This window comes from Aythya ferina, assembly GCF_964211825.1.
Source record: "Aythya ferina genome assembly, chromosome: 3".
NCBI lineage: Eukaryota > Metazoa > Chordata > Aves > Anseriformes > Anatidae > Aythya > Aythya ferina.
Genome location: NC_140298.1, coordinates 81,189,764 through 81,204,491, shown reverse-complemented (window position 1 = coordinate 81,204,491; position 14,728 = coordinate 81,189,764). Strand labels below are relative to the sequence as shown.

The 14,728-nt window shown below is 36.7% G+C and overlaps 1 long non-coding RNA gene across 1 annotated transcript; it reads right to left on the bottom strand.

Moving 5' to 3' along the window:
• Positions 1–1,809: 1,809 nt before the first annotated feature.
• On the bottom strand, positions 1,810–8,835 carry LOC311433949. Its single transcript, XR_014691107.1, has 3 exons — positions 8,357–8,835; positions 8,079–8,188; positions 1,810–2,458 (listed from the first exon to the last, which is right to left on the bottom strand). It is a non-coding gene; the product is annotated as an uncharacterized lncRNA (long non-coding RNA).
• Positions 8,836–14,728: the final 5,893 nt, after the last annotated feature.

Here is a 14,728-nt window from a genome sequence, read left to right as displayed (position 1 = left end):
TTTACAGAAAGTATCTACAAAGGTAAAATTATTTGGATTTAGGATCTCTATATCATCAGCACTCTTACAAAGGAACAGTGCAAGGATATTCCTACTTCACTGTGGTAGGTCAACACAGCTTCTGCAAACCATGTATTCTGTGCAGTGTTCTTTTTCAGTGGTGCCCAGTGCCAGGACAAGAAGCCGCGGGCACAAACTGTTTAGTCTGAGCACCAGGCAGTGCTTTACTGTGCAGGTGACAGAGCACTGACACAGGGTGCCCAGAAGTCTCCTGTGAAGTCTCCTTCCTTTGAGATCTCCAAAAGCCAGTGTCCAGGGCACTCTGCTCTGGGTGTCCCTGTTTGGCAGTAAGGGGACCAGATGGCCTCCAGAGGGCCCTTCCAGCCCTTCCAGCCCATCTTTCTATGCTTCTATAGCTATGACATTTAGTAAATTTTGTTTTACTCATTGCAGAAGGATTTCTCATACAGGGGGAGGGTAGAACTACATTTTGTCCACATTACAGAACAAAGCTAATGTTTTTCTTAACTCAGCTATTAGCAAGTCAGAATTTATCCTTTACAAAAGCTAAAAAAAAAAAAAAAAAAAAAAAAAAAAAAAGTAAATTAAAGTTAATCTTGATCTTTTTTCCTATAGGCCAGCCTACACACATTTTTATATCAATTTAAGTTAATTGCAAGTACTCAGAATGGACACACCAAGCACCCTAAGCAAACTTTATCAATATATAATGTGTTTATAACAGTAAAACTGCAGCCACTTTACTGATACACCCATTTGGCTTTCCATTGTTTTCTAAACTTTAATATGAATTCCTCTTCCATTTTCTCTATCCTTACAGTTTTCTCAGTTTTCTTCAAAAACTATGCACCACTTTCACTGTGTTAGCAGAGCTTATTGTGTATGTATAAGAATGGTTATGGAACATTATACAGCACTTTCCACCCCACTAGTGATTTTGCAGCAGCTTCATCAGGAAAACTCTACATCCCAGTGAATATACTTTACAAAGGTTTGAGTATAGCTTCCAATCCCAATGGCTTTCTATGTGACTTGACAGAACCTAACACACAGTCACGTACCTTTATTTATACAAACTCCCTTGGAAGCAGAAATATTACTTAAACTGGAACATGCTGCCAGGAGCACAACCTTATGTTTGAAATACACATCAAATATTAACATGTGTTTATACTGTTAAATGCTGCATTTATTTCCTACCTTGTTCACTCTTTTCTGAAGAAACATGGTATTTTCCTGATATGAATGATTGAATTGCTCTGTTTTTTCCTATTTTTTTTGTACTTCTAAACATAAGATTAATTCAAATCAAGCTCATATACTTTATCTATAACTACATATCTCATAAAATCACATTTTACTTCAAATACTCTTGTCCAGTGGATTGTTTTTCATCAGAAGCTGAATCATATAACTAATTTAACACAAGGATTTGTTTTTCATTCACTTAGAATGTGACTGCTTTCTACTGAAAATGAGCATCTTTTGTATTTAACAAGGGTCTGTATTTAACAGTATATTGTTAAATAACTGTATTTATTGTTAATACTGTATTTAACAGTAAAGCAGAATAATATTTTTCCTAGTTCTTAAAATATGTTACCAGGTTCTTATTTGTCTTCAGATTGTTTCTATTTTAAAATTTAGCAATTGTATGTAGAATTATTTAAAACCTTCAGTTTGTAGGCTAAGGAGAAAAAGAATGGAATAACTTAATACTGTAATCTATTGATATTTTGCAATGTTAATCAACAGTATATTTCAACTAATAGGAGGATAAATGGGTAAATGGATGGGAAAGTTCATAGCAGAAAAATTAGTTTATCATTTCCAAACAGATGTTTACTGAAAGAAAAATAGCTGCTTTTATTCAGATAGATAACATTTTGCAGAGCTACAGATTCAAAGCTTGAAAGCAGGTGTGAATGTGTTTAATGTTTCTTAATCCAAATTGTTTATACAGTTTTAGAGCTATACCTTTTGGCAAGTCTTTTGCAAGGCGGATGGCATGCAATTTTTCTGCTTTTGCAACAGCTGATAGAGGAGTTATATTTCCTTGCCCTCCCTTTTCCTTGGCAAAAGACTTTCGCACAGTTCCTGTCTAGTTTTCAACATACTCTTGGCTCTGGTGACTTGATACACGCTTTATTTTCAAGCCTGGCATTAAAGAGAGTGGGATAAATGCCCTGCTAACCCTGTCCTGAGTCCTATTCTCAGTTCCATGGATAAAATACTGACACCTCTGAATGTTGACCTGTGAGATGCAGAGGGGAAGGTGGTGTCCAAATCCCAGTTACTGAGAGGTGAGTCAAAGATGCTAGAGAAACTTCACTCCAGTGCAGTAGCAGTTGCAAGACTTTCATGCACTTTGTTGAGTGTATCATCGAGGTTTGACATTTTGGCAGTTGATCTTCTAGTCCACACTCAGGCAAAAAGGCTGAATTTCCATCAAGAGAATGAAATTGAACGATTGAATAGAGTTTTATATACCATACATATAGAGTTTGTAAAAATAAATACACATATTTAGGTGTTAAATTTTATATTTGTTCTACTGGATTTAAGAAATTATGATTCTAGTTATTAGTCTGTGTTATGTTTAATCTGTATTAAATTTACTAGTGTTATTTTGAATACAGCATTTCTGTTACTCCCAGCCCTTGATATATATACAAGCTCTATAAAGATACAAAATCTGTTCCATTTCATTATAAACAGCAACATTTACAACATATTACACATCATTTCTGAGCCATGGCTCTTCTGCTTGCCAAAAGCATAAAAGCATGCATCAATCCTGACAGAACACAACTGTAGTTTCATTGGGAGATGATGCTGAAATCATAAACAGCAAGTGCACAGCTCAAGCAGTGTGTGACTGGTTGCCAATTCCTGTGGTTAAATACCAGGACCAGATTTTAGTTCAGGACCATGCTTCTCCCTGTCATCCACCATTCCTCTTACTGTCCTAGGGCAAGGAAATTTATCCTGAACAGGAAGCACCCTGAAGTATACTGCAAAGTTACACCAGAAAAAAAAAATAAATAAATAACAAAAAACGATAAGAAAGAATGCTCATCTGAGCAGGGCAATGATTAGTCCCAAAGTTTGAAATATAAAGTAATGGATCTCACAGTTTCTAATGAGGGGAAATTAGGCAGACAAAGAAAATGTGGCCTGACTAAGTGCTCACGACTGGGTTCCAAGTGGGCTAGCAGCAGCAGTGTTGCAAATATGCTTGAAAAGCATTAAGCATAACTGGCTGAGAGAAACATTGGAGAACAGAGATTATTGGATAATTATGTTGATTTGTACCAGGAAATAGCTTGTTTGCAGAACATTTCAGTAAATCATCCATTATGAATCTACAATTGTTGATAGTAAGGCATATATGGAGATGAGAAGGGCCAATCTGTTCATCTGAAGCTTCAAATTTAAGAAGACTGAATTATTTCAGTCTATTTATTGCTGTTTTTTCATATGCATTTTCCCTGCTGAGAAGGTTTTAAACTAGTTTTTCCACCAAAGAGAAGGAAAAAAATAAACTGTCATTTACAGTAAAAACATGAAATTAGAGAGAATCTTGCAACTAGGTAAGATCCACTTGCAGTCTCATACCCAACCAGGAAACTTCAGCTACAAGTTCACAGCATCAGTGCAGCTTTGAAAATGGTCGGCCGTGAAGGTAAGCTTCCTTCTCTGCTCCCTTTGTTCTTCCATTTGGCACTATGGTGTTTGCCCTATACCAGGTTCTAGAGAGCACTGGCAGTGATCTTCTGAGGTGCAATCTTGACTAAATTTCTCCCTTGGTTATGATCAACTCATATTACCTTTAGTAACTTATAATGGCTTATTATTATTAGTAGTAGTAGTAGTAGTATTAACCATTCTGAAGCTGCAATTCAAATTTCATCCACTATAGACTTAACTAAAAGCTATATTGGGACATCTGTTTAGGAAATTAATTTTCTCTGTTCTGTTGTAGATTTTTACCATGCAGTAACGCATATCATTTATCTCAGATACGGAGCATATCCTTAAATTAATGTGTTCTGAAAGACTGTTATACTTACAATGATTTTATTTTCTTAATATTAGCTTTCTAAGAGACTATTTCTCTGTTTTCACTTTCAGCTTGGCCAAAATGTACCTAAAACATACATGGAGTATGAACTAGACCTTACATAAAATTACTAACTATGCTGCCACCTAGTGAATCTGTACTGTCTCTGGTATTTTTTTTTGCTCATAAACAGATTTAGCTCCTTTTTTTTGAGGGCAGAAAAGGCTTTGTCTTACATACTCCTTCATTAAAACAGAAAAAGTATGAAATGCATTAAAATATATTTTTTTAAAATGGTTCAAGATAGACAAGTATTATAGAATGCTAGTGTGTTGAGTTTGGGCACTGACTCAATCATTAAATATTTTTTCCTGGATGATCATCATACAGAATCCAAAAAATCATTATTCTGAGGTCTAAGGTCACTGTAATGTAAGCATCTGTTTACAGTCTTGGTGTTCTCACTAATGGTTAAAATGTCACCATTTTACCCACTGTTCTGTGTTTGCTCCTACACAACTAAAATCAATGCGCTTGCCATTTACTTTAATTGAACAGGGTTTCTTCTGTCACGGCAAGACTTAATCCATATGTTTGCCAAACTGTTTTTAATAGAAATCATCTGTCCAACAAGAATATCAGCCCCTGTTTGCAAACATACTTTTAAGAAAGAAAGGCTGCTTGCATTTCATCTTAGAAAATCACACATTCAGTAAGCATGTTTTTTTTTTTTTTTGCATGTTTTGCTGAGCAAAATGATTATTACTGAGAAATGACAGCAGCTAATCTACAGTGAAATCAATTCTTAGAAATAGCTATTAGCATTCAATAAGGAAATCCATGGTGTAACCCCTTGTCATCTAACATTTAGCATCTTTCCCAGTTAAGTGAATAATTACATAGCACCTGTGCAATCTAAATGTCCTGCTGAAATACTATATGTCCTGAAATTCCTCGTCCTATACACTTATTCTCCCTATACCTTATCAAAATAAACCTAAGAAAATTCAGAGAATGGGTGGATCATAAGTTGTATAATGCACATTTGTTTCACAGCCAATTTTCTTGTTTCCAGCCTGCAGTTAGGGTTGCCTCTTTTTTTGTTCTTTGTCTCCATAAAATTGTGTTCTACTTTTGCAATGAGGAGTCAGCTCCAGCAGCTGAAGCTGGAGCTGACGTGTCCTGGAAGAGTCTCACACCAGGCTGCTCCACAATCTGGTAGTCCCACCACCCTCAGACTGCAGAGAGTCTACATCCAGTTGTCTAGATAAGTCATTGCACTCTGTAGATCTGTATCTTTCATTTAATTAAGCATGATCAGAATGAAAAAGTAATAGGCCAAGTAGGCCTAAAACATGTGAGGTTATCTTAGTGGAGAATTGCTCTGCTACCTCAGTAAGTCTAAAGAGCACTTGATTTTCCAGATTTGAAGTAAAAGGGAGATCTTGAGCACTTGTAGTCTTTAAAATACTTTGTGGTTAATTTTTGTAGAGCTGTTACTAATCATTATATCCTAGAATTCATCCTATTAAAAGTTTCAGCTCAAAAAGCTATTTTTCATCTCACCTCTGTTAAAAACAATAGCTGCAGTATTAAGAAATGTTGAAGAAAGGCTTTTGTGACAAAGACTGCTCTTTTCTAATCAAGGAAGCTAAAAACAAGCATAGGAGAATGAATAATTCTTATGTAGTTTGTCAAATATTTGGGAACCTTCAGTACATAATGTAAACTCTTCTAGACCCGACACTTTCCAATAGGCAATTATCTGCTTTTATTTCTGTATGGTACGCAATCCTAAGTGTAGGATTGTATGACATCCCATGAAATAAGAAAGAAATAATATAAAGAAATGCTTTATAGTGATTCCATAAAGTATGGCATTCATATCCTACTTCAGAGAGTAGGATTTGTACTTCAAATATTGGTTAATTAGCAGCAATAGCCAAGCAGAAAGGCAAAGCTACTCCACATTCACTGATAGCTCACTATGGGTTACTTGAGAATGCATCCACAGTAATGTTATTTTATTAACAGTAATGTCTTATACAGATACCTTTCATGAGATGCAGCACTGCAGATGCATAATTTCTAAGGACATTTGGCACTTGGCCATGTAATCACTGTTTCCTTGAAATATATCTAATGATAAATAATGGTCATGTTCTAACAGAATCAAGCCTCACAAGATGCATAAAGTTGGTTGTCTCTTTTAATCTTCCAAAAACTTTATCAAAATTGTATTTTAAAAATAAGAAAAGTGCTAGCTGTTCTAGAGGAGCATGATATGCAGGTCCTCCTCCAGAATCAACATTTGGGCAACACTAAATAGCCTAACAGTAGTAGCAGGTGATTACTGGAGGTACTGCAAGTATGAAGTCCTGAGGAAGATGAGCTTTGCCTGCATGAAATATTTGGATTGGCAGTGGTGAAGTTTCAGTGAGGATTTGATGGAGAGTCTAGTATAGAAGAGTGATATGCTTGCCACCTGAAGGTGCCAATCATAATTACCCAATCATGTAATGTAGGTGATATTTGCACAGATCCAGATGCTCCTCTAAATGAACAAAAAGAGAAAACAGTTGATATGTGAGATTGCTTTCACCATCACACAAACCTTACAGAATAATTTCCACACTAAAAATGCACAGAGTTGGATAAAGTGCAGGAAAACTGAGGCAGAAATAATGCCAAAGCATATTACTGTTTCTGAACAGTCCTGCCAGGATCCTTAAAAGCAATTTTTGCCAGGAGTAGATCCAATGTTACCATTGTGAGATAATGAAAATGGAGGTCTTTTGGCCTTACACACACATCAGGGAGATATCATTGCAAATTTTCTCCCTGGTTGCACTTGAGAAAGAAAAAGCCATGGCAGAAATCATCTTTGGCATAGCAGCTCAGATGTGGTATTATCTAACTGAAATGTCTAGGTGGGAGGATCTGTGGTTAGCAAAACTTATATCTTACATGAGTAAGAGGTGCTCAGTGCCACATCAGATGGAGCCACATAAGGCAGAAGAACTGTTGCAAAGGAAAAAATGGGGGAGCATTACATGTTTTCCAGAAGGTTCTCAGACTATTCACAATTCGCACAAATTACATTTCTCCCATGCCTAATTGTGTACCTTTCTGTCCAATCTCCTTGAACATTGCACATAGCCAGCAACATGGCCATGTTGCCTTTCTGTTCTTCTCTTCCCTGTCCCATCAGCCACTTCTGTGCTATTTGCTCACCAAATATTCCTCTTTTTACATTCTTCTCCTATAATTTTGCTAGATGCTGGATACAAAAGGTCATTTTATCACAATGGATGGGCAGTAAGGTGTGAGAGAGTAGCATTTAGCAGCTATATTTTTATACCTCTGCAGGCAGTCCTTATGTCAGAAGAGACGTCACTGATCGAGAGAATCAGAACAGATGCCTATTTTAAAAGTCCTAAAAGGAGCACAGCAAGGTATGCTCTGACATAATTCACCAGAATGGTCTCACCTAACGTCCTTCAGGAATAAAAGGCCAGAGATACCTATTCTGAAATGAAAAACAGAGAGGCTTTCCTTCTGATGCCAGATCTACAACAGAGTACTTTTATGCAAAAAGTTCCATTTTGTACCCCCTGCAGGCATGCACAAGGTTTGCAGTGAGATGAATGGAGTTAAAACAACTTTTGAAAATCTTAGAGTGTGCAATGACCTGAACCTGTTATCTTACCAATGCCCTATTACTTTTGCTCACCTATGCTATGCATTCAACAAGCAGAACTGCAGAAATGTTTAGTTTTGTATGAGACACCATCACCCTCCACATTAACACAAAGCCATCCAGTTGTCCTTAAAGATAATATTATTACAGTATACTACAAAGACTATACACCATACTATTTCACAGAACTTTACAATGTACTCTGTAACTTTCTATGTAGTCTTAAAATAGCACTGACCGAGTTTTAAGGAAAATACTGTAACTACTATAACTCAAAATTTGTAGTGTACTTACTTGCAGACAGGAAGAAGAGGTCACTATTCTGAAGAGAGGACAACCATACACCAGCTCCCCGTAAGCATGAAAAGTGTAGAACAAGAAATAAATGTTTTCTGAATGGTGACCTGTTTAGGTAGAGAAAATCTTTAAATGCACAGACAACACTGATTCTTCCCCTGACATAAACATTATTTCAGATGCCAGTGAAAAAGACCTCCTGTCTATCATAGAAAATTAAACAAAGTATTTACAACAAAAACAAATCTGACCAGTGAAAAGAAAGATTCCCATACCAAAAAGAAGGAGTTCCATCCAGAAATTTGGCAGACCAAGGATTCCTATCAATAGCTTTCTCTTTCCATAATATGGAGGCTCAGGTTTTCAGCTGACCATTATTGGACTCCATGCTGATCCTGGAATTACCTCTGTTCTTCAGTATCTTATTACTCTTCTCCAAACCACAAGCAGGCAGAAGCATCTGACAAATATTGCCTAGTCCAGCCCCACATAATAACCAAAGAACAACTGATGTTGGAGGGCCACATTTTTCTTTTGATACTTGGAAGATTCTATTGGAATTTCTCTTGTGGTTTGACACTGCAGGACAGACATGACTTGCTTAAGTGAACACCGTAGGTGACAGCTTTGTAAAGGCCTTTGCTATGAAGTTTTTTCAAAAGAATAAATGATAACCTCTTCCCAGAAGACAAGGAGACCGGTGGTGTATTGCTCTATATAAGCTGTGCTACCTGTCCAATTGATATATCCTCAAATTCAGAGTGCTTTCAACTTCAGAAAGAGCTCTCCTGCAGGAGCTGATATCTAACCAGCCCTGACACAGCAGAGGTCACGTGGACAAACCAACCACCAAGTCATGTGAGGACACAAGGCTGGAATATTGCCAAAATGGTAAGCACTGCAAATGAATGTTAAGTGCATATGAACTAAATGTGCTGTGAAGTTGATATTCCTTCAGACAAAGGTCGCAGAATCTGTACTTCCTTGCCAGATGCTGAGAAATGGGTGATATGAGTAGTGAGCAGAATCAGAGCTTGGTGCAACCAAGCACACTGCTCCAAGCCTGTTTTAACTGATCTAATTCCAGATTACCATAGCCCTCCCATCCCAACATCAGCTCTACATCTCATAAAACTACATGTTAAACTCAATCAAAAGCGGCATTTAAAATGATAATAATAATAATAATAATAATCACTTTCTTGCTACATTTGTTTCAGCTGTATCAGGTGTCTGAAAAGATTCATGACATGCTTACAAGAGGATAAGTGCTCTCACAAGGGAGGGAGAAGTAAGACACAGCATGGACAGTGGGAAGAAAAATATCCACGCATTGATCAGTTTAGGCTACCACAGGTCCTGTTGCTTGAATACTTTCATTCTAATGTACCCTAGAAAGAAAGTTGTGTGTATTTATCAATTTTATTTTTCTCCATAATATATTAATTTGAAAGCAAACAAACAAACAACAACAACAAAAAAGAATACCTTGCAAGTTGTGCAAGTTGTTTGCAGCTATTGACCAACGATTATACAGTTTACTCAAGAAAGGATTGTGATCACTGGTGTTATTCTTTGTAAATTTGTCAAGTTGAAATGGAAGCAACATCGTTTGACACCATCACCATACTTTAAAAAACATATAAACTTAACAGTGCCACAGAAGTAGAGGGTTTGTATTATCAAAAAGATCTTTAAGGGTATACTTAGCAGAAAGCTTATAAACACTGGCTCTTGTGGCTTGTGCTTTGTTTTTTAATAAAAAAATATTTTCTTCTTGATATGTGTTACAATTTTCTCTGTTCATCCTGCCCTATACAACTGTAAATTTAATTGTACCATATGAGATCAAAGGTCTTCAGTACTAACATCTGCTCTGCCCAGAAGAATAGAACTTCATAGGTTAAAGGGAAACCATGAAAATTGCTTAAAAATATCATAGCTGATATGTTAAAAAGCAGAATTTTCCAAGATGTGGCACCAAAGGATATATTTCAATGGTTAATATTTTGTAACAGTTTTTTAGTTTGGACAAGAGTCTAGTAAGAAATGCAGGCTGTGAAACTTGTTAATAAACTCAGAAGAATGATAAATTTTCTATGAATCCATGTGGTAAATTTAGAAACCTGCTTGTAGTAAAATGTGTATAAAAGTGGCATAGCTATGGTTGTTACCATCAAAATAAAGTTTTTTACAAAGGCAAAGAAAAGAATAAACTTTTGGTTTAATCACCTACCCTTCCAGTATCACCATACTGGTTACATTTGACTTGAGAGAGTATACTATATGCAAGCTGAAACATCAAGGCTTAACCAGCTTTTTATGTGATGATTTTTGCTTTAAAATTAGTAATAAATTCTTTAATATGTATGTGTTCAGAGGACTACTATCAACATTAGCTACGCTACCAGCAGAAATAGTAAAGGGAAAAACAAACAAATAAAAAACCAAAACCACCACCACCAACATAAAAGAACAAAAACAAACAAACAAAAAAACCCACAGAGGTTCATAAGCAATTTACAACTTTTCCAATTTAGGCATTTAGTTACTGAAATGGAAAAAAACATCTTAAATACAAAGACTATCATCCTGCCAAATTTCAGATCAACTTTTAATGTCTACTTCTTCAGAAGTCCATTTTTAAATGTAATCCCTCAACTGATTTTAACATAAAGACTGAGGATTGACACTGTATACATTCCTTTTTTTTTCCAGGTATAGAACTTTTGGTATAGGTTTGTGAAATGTTAATTAAATATGCTATCCTTGGGTTGAATGTGTGCCACAAATTTTGAGAAACTAGTAACTCAAAGCCATAAAAATCCAGGAGCATTGGGAAATTTGAGCAAGTAACAGCAAATTGTTTTGAGTGAAGTTGATGTCTTAGAATGCATATAAATAAATAAATGAATAATAGCAACCCATTGAGATTATAGCAGAACAGCTAATGCATAATTTTGCATGGAATTAGGAAAATGTCAGTCATAGAAAGGATTACTGGCAAGTATCCTGCATTCAAAGCTTTATCAAGTTGACAGATGGCTTAGTTAACATTTTCTTTTACCAGTCTACTGGACCAGTTCCCATGACCCACCAGTAGTATGTTATGAATAAATGTAACTAAAATTGTTGTTTCAGATATAGCTTTAGCTGTAACTACTGACTGTAGAGCTAATCTCCATTCTTTCAAGCAAAGGCTTATACTCCTTTTATTGTAGGAGTGTAACATAAAAGGAAGTTCTCATCTGTGAATATTTAATAAATCTGTATTTTAAAAGGTAGATCTTCCTACTTACCCGGTAAGATAACTATCACGGCAATGAACCCCTTGGATACACTTTATTCTACTGAAAGACTAGTTTTGCTCTGATGCAGATTATATTAGTATGGGATGGAATTTTCAAACAAAAATAAGGGTGAAAGTCTATTCACACAGAAATGCCACTATCAATATCCATGCTTTCACACCAAGGTGAATTGCTTCACTATCACTACAAGGTGTTACACATTTAACTCCTAGACAAAGTATTGTGGCATAAAATCTTTAGTTGAGATAAATATCCAGGTTTCCTATAGAGTGAATAAACTATGTTGGGTATCAAATAATGGGATCCCCATAGACTGTTATCCACAAGCTTAAAGCTAGCTTTGCAATGCTTGCCCCGGGATAGGTGATGAGAACATCACCTCTGGACCAATCTCTTTTATGGTAGAGGCTTCCCTTCCCTTCCCTTCCCTTCCCTTCCCTTCCCTTCCCTTCCCTTCCCTTCCCTTCCCTTCCCTTCCCTTCCCTTCCCTTCCCTTCCCTTCCCTTCCCTTCCCTTCCCTTCCCTTCCCTTCCCTTCCCTTCCCTTCCCTTCCCTTCCCTTCCCTTCCCTTCCCTTCCCTTCCCTTCCCTTCCCTTCCCTTCCCTTCCCTTCCCTTCCCTTCCCTTCCCTTCCTCTCCCCATGAGGCATGGCCATAGGGATTTCCTAAACAGAGAGATGTAGACATAGTCTTATCTGTGCCATGGAGACTGCATGGTATTACTTCAGTGTTGCCAAGCTAGAATCCAAATTCTCAGCTGTAATAAAATATACCACATAAATATAATATTTTATTGAGTAAGAAAGGTTTGTCTACACATAGTACATGAGTTAGCATAACACAGTTCTTTGCTTTCGTCTTTAACACAGGTTTGTCTGCAACCTGGAAACCACAACATTCAACAAGAGCTGAACATAAAGTATTTGTGCTAATTGACAATGACATTAACATAGAAAACTTCACTGCAGCAATCACGCATTCTATTTTAAACAATATTGGTAAAGTAAAGGGTGATTTTCTGCCAGAAGAAAATCCAGCAGGTAGGTACAGGAAGCTAGTTTATTTTCTTGTGCAGAAATCTGTGGTGCCAAGCAGTTTATTATCGCTGTCACTTTCAAAAGATATAAGGATGGCCTTCAACCATATAATATCAGAACCAGAGAAAACAGCTAACAGGAATACACTATCTATAAAAACTGCAATAAAAAACCTGTTTTGTTACCACCTGCTTATGTTGAATATGGCTGTTAGCTCCAACAGTGTTCTATGATACTTTTTATTGTGTTGAAATTCTATAAAATTTGATCATTGCTTGGTCAAAGCTAACAATACATTTAAGACATGCTTGGCACAAATGAACACATGAACATCCTTGGCTATACCAAAATTATTTTTAAAAGTTCTGTTCTGCATTGTTTGTGTAGTTTTAAAATGTTTGAAGCTGTTCTAGTTCCTATTGTCCCCAGCCAGCAGCATTTTGTTTGCGCTATTTCAGCCCATGTACCAAGCCAAATTTCACATTTCCAGTCATCCAAAACTCTCTTTGAATTCAGTTCTTTTACTCTATCCTTCCAAATAGTGTATGATAGCGAATCATTTCCAAAAACTCTTATTGTAAATATAATTGTGTAACAATATTACATATACAAGCATGGGCAGCTGGATGGATTTTCAGGGGTCTCTTTTCTGAAATTTGTTGTCTGTACAGAAAATACTGAGTTTGTTGTGAAAACAGTTCTTAAACTAAAACAGTTTATAGCTCAGTATTTTAAAGAATTAGCTGAAGAATTAACAGTGGCTTGCATTCAGAATTTACCACCCTATCAGGGACATACATTACAGAAAACCGATGAAAAGCTGTTAATCTCTTTGGAGTAGTTTGGTGTAATTCTTTAATGTCAAGAGATCCTGAGAGTCAAAGTCTGGAATGCAGATAATTATTTCCTCTCAGTAAAACTGGATTTGCACAGCTTTGCAAAACATAATTGAAAATACACCTAATATCTGCTAGCATTTATAAAAATTATAGAATAAATGTGATAGAAATATTGCTGTACAGTAGCATTTGAAACTTCATTTAGCAATCAATCACTGTGCTATCCTTTGATTACCTTAATTACACTTCTTAATTACATAAGTAGTAAGTCAGCATTGATTATTTTAAGCACTTTAAGATATAGCTGAGTTTCAGTTATTTCATAAAATTTTAGATTGTAAGGATATGTTCAAACATCTAATCTCAACATATGTTAGTCAGTGGCAAGTAAGAATACACACATCCTTTAGTTGACATAGGAAAAGTCAATGCAAAAGACAAAGCAATCCTAATGTTGCTACATTTTCCATGTACAAACAAGAAGCCACAAATAATTTCTATAAGCTGTCTGGAGACGGCTTGTGGAGCTGTGCTTTCCCCACCACCTCCCTGCTCCATGCAAGCCAGAAGGATGATGGCGTTGCTGAACCATGGCATAAGTGGGCCACACTGAATGAAGAGCAGTCCACAAACATTTCCTGCAGAGAAGGAAATGTTCCCTTTGTACAGCCATAGAGAACCTGTTCCGTGCTGTGCCCTAGATACTGCCTTACACTGGCTGGACAGGCACAGGGCTACGATGGGGCATCTGAGCTCCAGCACCCCATGCTGTGGCAGGAGGACTCAAAATTTTGTGGATGTTGTTAAAAGATCCTAAACTTACAAGTACATTTAGGCAAGAAGACATGGAAAAAGAAACATCTGTCTGCACTTACAAGGAATACAAGATTTGCAAGTGTAATGTGAGAAATTCCAAATACCGGCAGACTTAAAGAGTTCAGGTTGCCTAGTAATGCTGATTTCCACCTCCTCCCCTCACCTATTGTTAAGGACTATCTCATCTACATCAAAATGGTAATGAAACTTCTGTGTACACCTTTAGCATATCAGTAGAGAGTCCAACAGTTTAGGTTAAACTAACAAAGAGGATTTAAGCCCTGATTCCTGTTTAAATAGCCAAGGGACATGAACTCATTGTCTTCCATTGACTGTCCTAGACTGGAAAGCAATGAGCTTCCAAGCTGCGGTAAAATACAGCTGAAGCATTGAATCCCACTCATGCTGCAAATATGTAAATGTAGCCCCAACAACTCACTTCAGGCCTAAAGACCGAATTTGTTCTGATGAACACATGAATGGCCTAAAGACTGAATGTGTTCTGATGAATGTGAATCTGATGAACACTCTGTTTTCAGAAGACTAAGCCTGAGCAAACAGCAGCAGCCACCCTCAGAACAGTAGGGACACCCTGATACCAGCCCAGGACTGCTGGAGGAGCCAGACATCAATGTGACGAAACCA